This window comes from Rhinoderma darwinii, chromosome 1 (genome assembly GCF_050947455.1).
Source record: "Rhinoderma darwinii isolate aRhiDar2 chromosome 1, aRhiDar2.hap1, whole genome shotgun sequence".
In the NCBI taxonomy this organism is placed as follows: Eukaryota; Metazoa; Chordata; class Amphibia; order Anura; family Rhinodermatidae; genus Rhinoderma; species Rhinoderma darwinii.
Genome location: NC_134687.1, coordinates 21,138,547 through 21,146,633, shown reverse-complemented (window position 1 = coordinate 21,146,633; position 8,087 = coordinate 21,138,547). Strand labels below are relative to the sequence as shown.

Here is an 8,087-nt window from a genome sequence, read left to right as displayed (position 1 = left end):
AATAATTTATAATAGGTTCTGTTGGGTTCCAATATTTTTGACACCAAGAATCGCACTGCAGTCTACAATATTCCTGCCGCCATAAAAAACTGGACCCCTGATGGAAACATAAAAATAGTAGTGTGAACAGAGATCAAGCCAAGAGTAAGTTACAACTGAGCAGTCACTGATAAAGGTTACAATTTTCTTTGCCATGTGTTTTTGTTACTTTATTTTTCTATCTTAAAGCCAATAAGAAGATGTAGAGAAATGATGAAGAAGGTTTTTGTACGGCTCTGTATCACTGTGTGACTGGGAGACCATAATCACTTTGACAGTAACAATCTGCCGCATCTTCTTCCATTACTCCATTGATTGTAAGAGTAAAATCATTTCCTGACCCGGTCCCACTGAATCTCTCCGGGATTCCGGACTGGCGAGTAGTGGCGTAATAGAGGAGAAGTTTTGGTCGTTCTGGTTTTATCTGGTACCAGTTTACTTCATATTTGGAAATAACACTATAAAAAGTACTGGAACTGGATGTACATGAGATGGTGACTGTATCTCCTGGTGACGCCGAGATATGACCTGGAGTCTGAGTCATCACAATCTCTCCACTTGTGGCTGTAAATAGAAAGGCAGCAGATTATTATACAGATCATACAGTGGTCAGGACTGCCGCATATACTGGACAGTATACAGTATCATATACCTTCAGTATAGAGGTAGAATATGCATAGGGACCATACCAGGGACACCATCTTTGTGATGCTACACGGTCACAGGCGCAGATCACTGGGGTTGGGGTAAACTGCTGATATAACCAGAAATCAGCCAGGAAACAGACCAGAGTTTATTTATGCAAAACAGACGGTTACACATGAACGTCCCCCCGACCTTCCTCTACATGTCCAACATTTACCTATGTATTATACGTCCGTCCTCCACGTCATGAACTTCTAGGTCTTTTATACCATCAGGAATCCACTTATACGAGCAGAGACCGAGCCGATCCCTGTGGGTCCAGCATCTGAGACCTGGAAACTGGGGGAGGCAGCAGAAATGAATGTGTAACAATATAATACAGGGTCTTGGTAAGTTGTCCAGACCAGGTGCTGCACGTTGCATAGGTTCTCTACTATGAATAATAGGGAGAGTCCATAGTATGGGTGACCCCCATGTGCTATAATGAAGATCCTAAGCCTTATAATAGGGTGTGTCGGGGTTACACCGAGGTTTCCCTTATATTACAGGGAGAATACTACATGCTCTGATATTCTTTACATCAATAGTGACAGTAGTCATTATGTGTATTTCCATTCCAGTGCTGGGGTCTCAAGACTAAAAATCTTCATGGGGACCTTTTCCTTAATGCTTTATCATAAACTCATATTAATGGTCTTGGGGATGTTTGTGGATTTATGTTGATTTTACAGAAACAAGTTCATACAGTGGAGCTTATGTCTCAAAGTGTATAGGTACAGCGAAAACCTTTTCTGAGAATACCACCAATAAATTAATATATACTGGTGTTATTAAACAAGCACAGTACACAAATAAACACACAAAATGATGAAACACCCCAAAATCATGTCACCAATGACACAGTATGCACATAGTATACAGTACTGTATTATTACATTTTCCATTACTTTCCTGCATATAGGAAGTATTTTACAGCCCTGTACCTACAGTAATCTCGTAACTTCTGTGTAACATGTAAACTCAATACACAAACAGGACACAGTGATCTTCCACCTGTGACATGCCAGTTTACTACAGTTCTGTAGCACATGATGGGAGTTTTAGTTTCATAACAGCTGAGGGGGGTCACAGGTTAAAGAGCACTGCAGTACAGTATCCTTCTCAGACCCCAGCATTGTTTCCCCATCCTTAGTCCCCAGCATGGCTCCCCTGTTTTGAGTCTCCAGCATAGCCTCCCTTCTCCTCAGTTTACAGCATGGCTCCACTCTCCACAGTTCTCAGCATAGCTTCCTTCTCCTTATTTTCCAGGATACTTCTGCAGTAAGTGGCACCTTTATCTCCTGTGCTGCACTCAATCAAGGGAAGTATTAGTGCTAGCAAGGAGAAAGCAAAAGATGTGATTAAATTCTTGGTAGCATTCTCTTATCCTCTGACTCCCTCCTGTTCTCTGCTAGGCCTTGCTTTCCCACACTGCATTTCATTACTTGGGAAATAGCAACACGGAGAAAAGTCTAGTGACACATGCGGCCTTTACAAAGGCATTCAAGCAAAAAGTGTGGTCTCCGGTCAGAAGAACTGGTGGTCTTTATAAAGAGAGGATCTGTACATAGACTATAATGTAATTCCAAATCTGTCACAGAATAATCAGTATTTTCGTTCTTCTGCGTAGGGTTTACTCTAGATGGCTCAAGTATCATAAATACATACATTTCTATGTAGCCATGTAACTACACATTGGACAATCTAGATCTGCTGTGCACGCTTTTCTCAGATTAAGTTGTGCAGATATCACAGATCCAGACATTTCTTACAGTATATGACAATCTTTATGCTGATGTCAAAAGAAAAGTTCTTACTCTCAGTGTTCTATATGATAACGAAGAAATGACTTCTAGTGGAAAGGGTCTGACCTCTAGTGGTTTTAGATGACAGTTTTTCTTTCTATTGTGATTTATCCTACTGCCTATCTAATTGTATTACAAAATATTGGGTACAAGGGGAAGCGAGAGCAAGATGAAATCTAAAAAATAAATTGACTGATCTGAAGTAGACAGGATGTTGGATTGCAGGAAAGTAAGTGAATCTGATCCCATGGAAGTTTGACAGACAACCCCTGTCCATATTTCCTATTATGTAGGGCATATTGACATTATTAAGGGGGTGTCCCACTCAGAACCCTCCTCTATGAGCCAGAACAAATAATCGTTACGGGGTAAAAACATCTGTCTGCCAGGGGTCCTGAGAGTCTTGCTGATCACCGCCACTATTCCCATAGAAAAATGTTGTGATAAGACATCCCCAATAAACATTACAGGATAAATGGAAGCCTCTTATGTGGGAAACCAATTATCTGTATTGAATGTGTATGGTGGGGGGAGGGGGGAGTCATAACATAGAGTTACACTCCTTCCTCCTGTCCCATCGTTTATAGTTTTTCATATTCTGTGTAATGATATTTCTTCATTATTCTTAATATATTGTATTTCTTCCTAATTGTATTAGCTTTATTATGTTTATTGTGGGATGAGTTGTATATTGTTGCACACCATTTTCAGGTAGATATAATTAAAGGCTATGCAAACTTTGCAAGGCAATATTTTTTTTTTATACAAAGGTGCATGTTCGGTGCAACTTTACAAATACTTTTTATTAAAAATAATTTTAACTTTTTTAGATACAGCTGCTCTGTATTCTCCATGCAGAGCAGCTGTATCTAGCACTGTTCACTGAATCCATCAGTCCCACGGACCTGACGGGTTCAGTGTCGGCGGGTCCTGTGTGTCTCTGAGAGTTCATAACCTAGATGTGATATATTAGAGGTGGATCCTGCATGTCATTGAAGCGCAGGACCTGCTGTCACTAAACCCGTCAGTCCCGCGGACCTAACAGGAGCAGGATTTAGCAAAAGATGCAGCTTTGTCTTGCAAAGGTGTACATAGACTCTAAAGCCCGTGGATATATAGCAATTTAAAACAAATCAATGTTTTATGTGTTTTGAAATAATATTTAAAATAACATTTATTAAATAATGTTTGTACTTTTTAAGATATAGCTTCTATTTATCCTGTGTACATAGAAGATGTATCGTTCTGTCAAAGCCGCGACCGTCAGTCATGTTGATCTGACTGCTCAGCTAAAATCTTCCCCTGCTTGCAGGGGTGGATTAATTAGACCATAGGCCCTGGGCTGTTACTCAAACTTGGGCCCCGCTTCTCCACCGCCGCCCTGCCGCAACTATTGTTAACACTACCTTTTTGTGCAAGAATTAACAAATGGGTGTTGTGATTCCCTTTGTCACAGGGCTGTATCCCTACATACTGACAGTATCACACTGTGCAGGGACAGGTAACCAGCATTTTTCAATCAATTCTGGACTGCACAAAGACTTTTTGTGAAATACCAGGATTTCCTATAATAAACATGTCAGGAGAGGTGACAGATTCTCTATAAATTAAGTGACTCACAGAAGACGACTTCTCAGGTTTCAGTAATTTTTTTTCCTCTTTTCTTCTACATCCCTGACCCATTTCTGCAGAATTTGCCACTCCGGTGTCTTCGGCTCCTCACTTTCCAACATTTTCACACCTATAAATGAAGATAACATTATCATGGTGCCACACTTTGTGCCCCTAGATATAATAGCCCCTGAATGAAATAGTACCAAACGCTGTGCTCCTGAATTGTGTCAAACACTGTAAAGTAATGCACCACATACACAGTGCCCTTCACCGCCCCTGTAGATAGCATCACACACACCCCCCTGTAGATAGCGCCACACACAGCCCATGTAGATAGCATCACACACACCCCTGTAGATAGCATCACACAGACCCCTGTAGATAGTGCCACACACAGCCCCCTGTACATAGTGCCACACACAGCCCCTGTAGATAGCATCACACACACCCCCATTTGTAGAAAGCACCACAAAATCCCCTGTATATAGTGTAACGTCTATGGCTGCGGCCCCTCGTTCTGACTTACCCTCTGACGGCCGCGGCCTTGGACATGTGAGTTTTCGGCCTACAGGGAGACGCCGGCACTCACTTCCTGCTCCAGAGACTGTCTCCTGCAGGGCGTGCGCCTTAAAGGGCCAGTGCGCGCACAATTGCAGCTAATCTACAATCAGTCCAGAATGCTGCTGGACTATAAAAAGGGCTCTGCCCTCTCGATCTTTGCCTGAGCGTTGTTGTATACCTAAAGTTTGTCTTGCAAATGGTCTCTCAGTGTTTTCCAGTTCCCAGGGGTACCCGTTCCTTCTGCCTGTACCCTGTATCCCGTGCTACCGTGCCTCTGTGCCATCTAGAGTTGAAGTCGAGCTGTGTCTTCCGCTGCATCTGCTGTGTTACACCCACCAGGTGTCTGTCTGTCTGCTGCCAGAGCCTTATCTTGAGCCTGAATCACCACTACTGTCTACATTACCACAGGTACCCTTTCTGGACTATAGACATTGTATTGTACCTGGTTGGCCAGATGCCTATCCGCTACGCGGTACGGCCCAGTGGGTCCACACCCCGCACCGTGACAGCACCACACACAGCCCCTGTAGATATCACACACACCCCTATAGATAGCGCCAGGGGCGTAGCTAAAGGCTCATGGACCCTGATGCAAAAGTTCTTATTGGGCCCCCCCCCCCCGCAAACTCCTAATGGCCGACGGTCCGCAGCTTTCAGCTGCATCGCTGGGTCTCCTAAGTGACCCAACAATGCAGCACTAGCAGCCGGGGGCGCCACTAAGGCTGGGTTCACACACCCTATTTACAGACGTAATTCGGGCGTTCTAGCATTGAATTACGTCCAAAAATGCGGCTCAAAAGCGTCGGCAAACATCTACCCATTCATTAAAATGGGTCTTACGATGTTCTATGCCGACGGTCATTTTTTTTACGCGCCGCTGTCAAAAGGCGGGGCGTAAAAAAGACGCCTGCGTCAAAGAAGTGCCTGTCACTTCTTCAGACGTAAATGGAGCCGTTTTCCATGGACTCCATAGAAAAACAGCTCCAATTACGTCCGTAATGGACGCAGCAAAAGACGCCTGCACATGCCATTACGGCTGAAATTACGGTGCTGTTTTCTCCTGAAAACAGCCCCGTAATTTCAGCAGTAACGGACGCTGCCGTGTGAACATACCCTCAGGGCTTAAAATGTCAGGGGAAATAGCCCCAATACATATGTGTCCGCCCAAAAAAATGTGTGTATATGAGACAGCATAGCATATCTATAGCACTACGACCCTATAAACTATGGATAGGATTAGATACATTGGCTCAGCAGACAGTATCACACATAATAGGATTAGATACAGTGGCTCAGCAGACAGTATCACACATGATAGGATTAGATACAGTGGCTCAGAAGGCAGTATCACACATGATAGGATTAGATACAGTGGCTCAGCAGACAGTATCACACATGATAGGTTTAGATGCAGTGGCCCAGCAGACAGTATCACACATGATAGGATTAGATACAATGACTCAGCAGACAGTATCACACATGATAGGATTAGATACAGTGGCTCAGCAGACAGTACCACACGATAGGATTAGATACAGTGGCTCAGAAGGCAGTATCACACATGATAGGATTAGATACAGTGGCTCAGCAGACAGTATCACACATGATAGGATTAGATACAGTGGCTCAGCAGACAGTATCACACATGATAGGATTAGATACAGTGGCTGAGCAGACAGTATCACACATGATAGGATTAGATACAGTGGCTGAGCAGACAGTATCACAAATGATAGGATTAGATGCAGTGGCCCAGCAGACAGTATCACACATGATAGGATTAGATACAGTGGCTCAGCAGACAGTATCACACATGATAGGATTAGATACAGTGGCTCAGCAGACAGTATCACACATGATAGGATTAGATACAGTGGCCCAGCAGACAGTATCACACATGATAGGTTTAGATGCAGTGGCCCAGCAGACAGTATCACACATGATAGGATTAGATACAATGACTCAGCAGACAGTATCACACATGATAGGATTAGATACAGTGGCTCAGCAGACAGTACCACACGATAGGATTAGATACAGTGGCTCAGAAGGCAGTATCACACATGATAGGATTAGATACAGTGGCTCAGCAGACAGTATCACACATGATAGGATTAGATACAGTGGCTCAGCAGACAGTATCACACATGATAGGATTAGATACAGTGGCTGAGCAGACAGTATCACACATGATAGGATTAGATACAGTGGCTGAGCAGACAGTATCACAAATGATAGGATTAGATGCAGTGGCCCAGCAGACAGTATCACACATGATAGGATTAGATACAGTGGCTCAGCAGACAGTATCACACATGATAGGATTAGATACAGTGGCTCAGCAGACAGTATCACACATGATAGGATTAGATACAGTGGCCCAGCAGACAGTATCACACATGATAGGATTAGATACAGGGCTCGGCAGACAGTATCACACATGATTGGATTAGATACAGGACTCAGCTCGCTGACATTGCGGCTCCAGTGCTGGACCCAGGAAAGGTAAGAATAATAATTTTGCTTCTTTATGTGTTACTGATTATTTTTGTGTGTTTGTATTTTTTTACAGGTTCGGTTGTTGGACTTCGGATACGAGGACTTCAATGACAGCGTTTTTTTTATTCTCAATAAAATGGTTAATGAGGGTTGTGTTTTTTTATTTCAATAAAATATTTTTTCTATGTGTTTGTATCTTTTTAAACTTTATTATCACCGCCTTAGTAATGGCCGCTGGCTGATTGACAACCTCCATTACTAAGGCGGGGCTTAATGTTAGCAGGTGCAGAGGCTAACGCTAACACTAACCCCCCATTATTACCCCGGTACCCACCGCCACCAGGGGTACTTGGAAGAGCCGGGTACGAACCAGTACCCGACCATCTGCAGTGACGGTCAGGCACCGGGGCGGCCGCAGGCTGGTAGTATTAGGCTGGGGAAGGCCAAAAACAGTGGCACATACCACCCTGGTAATGCTGCCTGCTGCTGCTGTGTTGTATCTGGCTGGTTATGAAAATTGGGGGGGGACCCGACATCGTTCTTTCCAATTATTATTATTTTTTTTTTTAAATGACGTGGGGTCCCCCCCATTTTTCATAACCAGGCAGATACAATAAAGCAGCAGCAGCCTAGCATTACCAGGGTGGGAAGGGCCACTGTATCTGGCCTTTCCCCTCCTGATAATACCAGCCTGCGGCCACACCAGTGGCCGACCATCACTACAGATGGTCAGGTACTGGATCGGTACCCGGCTCTTCCCAGCACCCCTGGTGGCGGTGGGTACCGGGGTAATAAAGGGGGTTAGTGTTAGCCTCTGCATCGGCTAAAACTAAACCCCGCCTTAGCAATGGATGCTGTCAATCAGCCGGCGGCCATTACTAAGGC

General features: G+C 44.0%; 1 long non-coding RNA gene across 1 annotated transcript; it reads right to left on the bottom strand.

The window, feature by feature from the left end:
* Positions 1-233: 233 nt before the first annotated feature.
* On the bottom strand, positions 234-4,799 carry LOC142718073 (uncharacterized). Its single transcript, XR_012872256.1, has 5 exons — positions 4,669-4,799; positions 4,149-4,269; positions 902-1,023; positions 692-790; positions 234-603 (listed from the first exon to the last, which is right to left on the bottom strand). It is a non-coding gene; the product is annotated as an uncharacterized LOC142718073 (long non-coding RNA).
* Between the last annotated feature and the right edge of the window lie 3,288 nt (positions 4,800-8,087).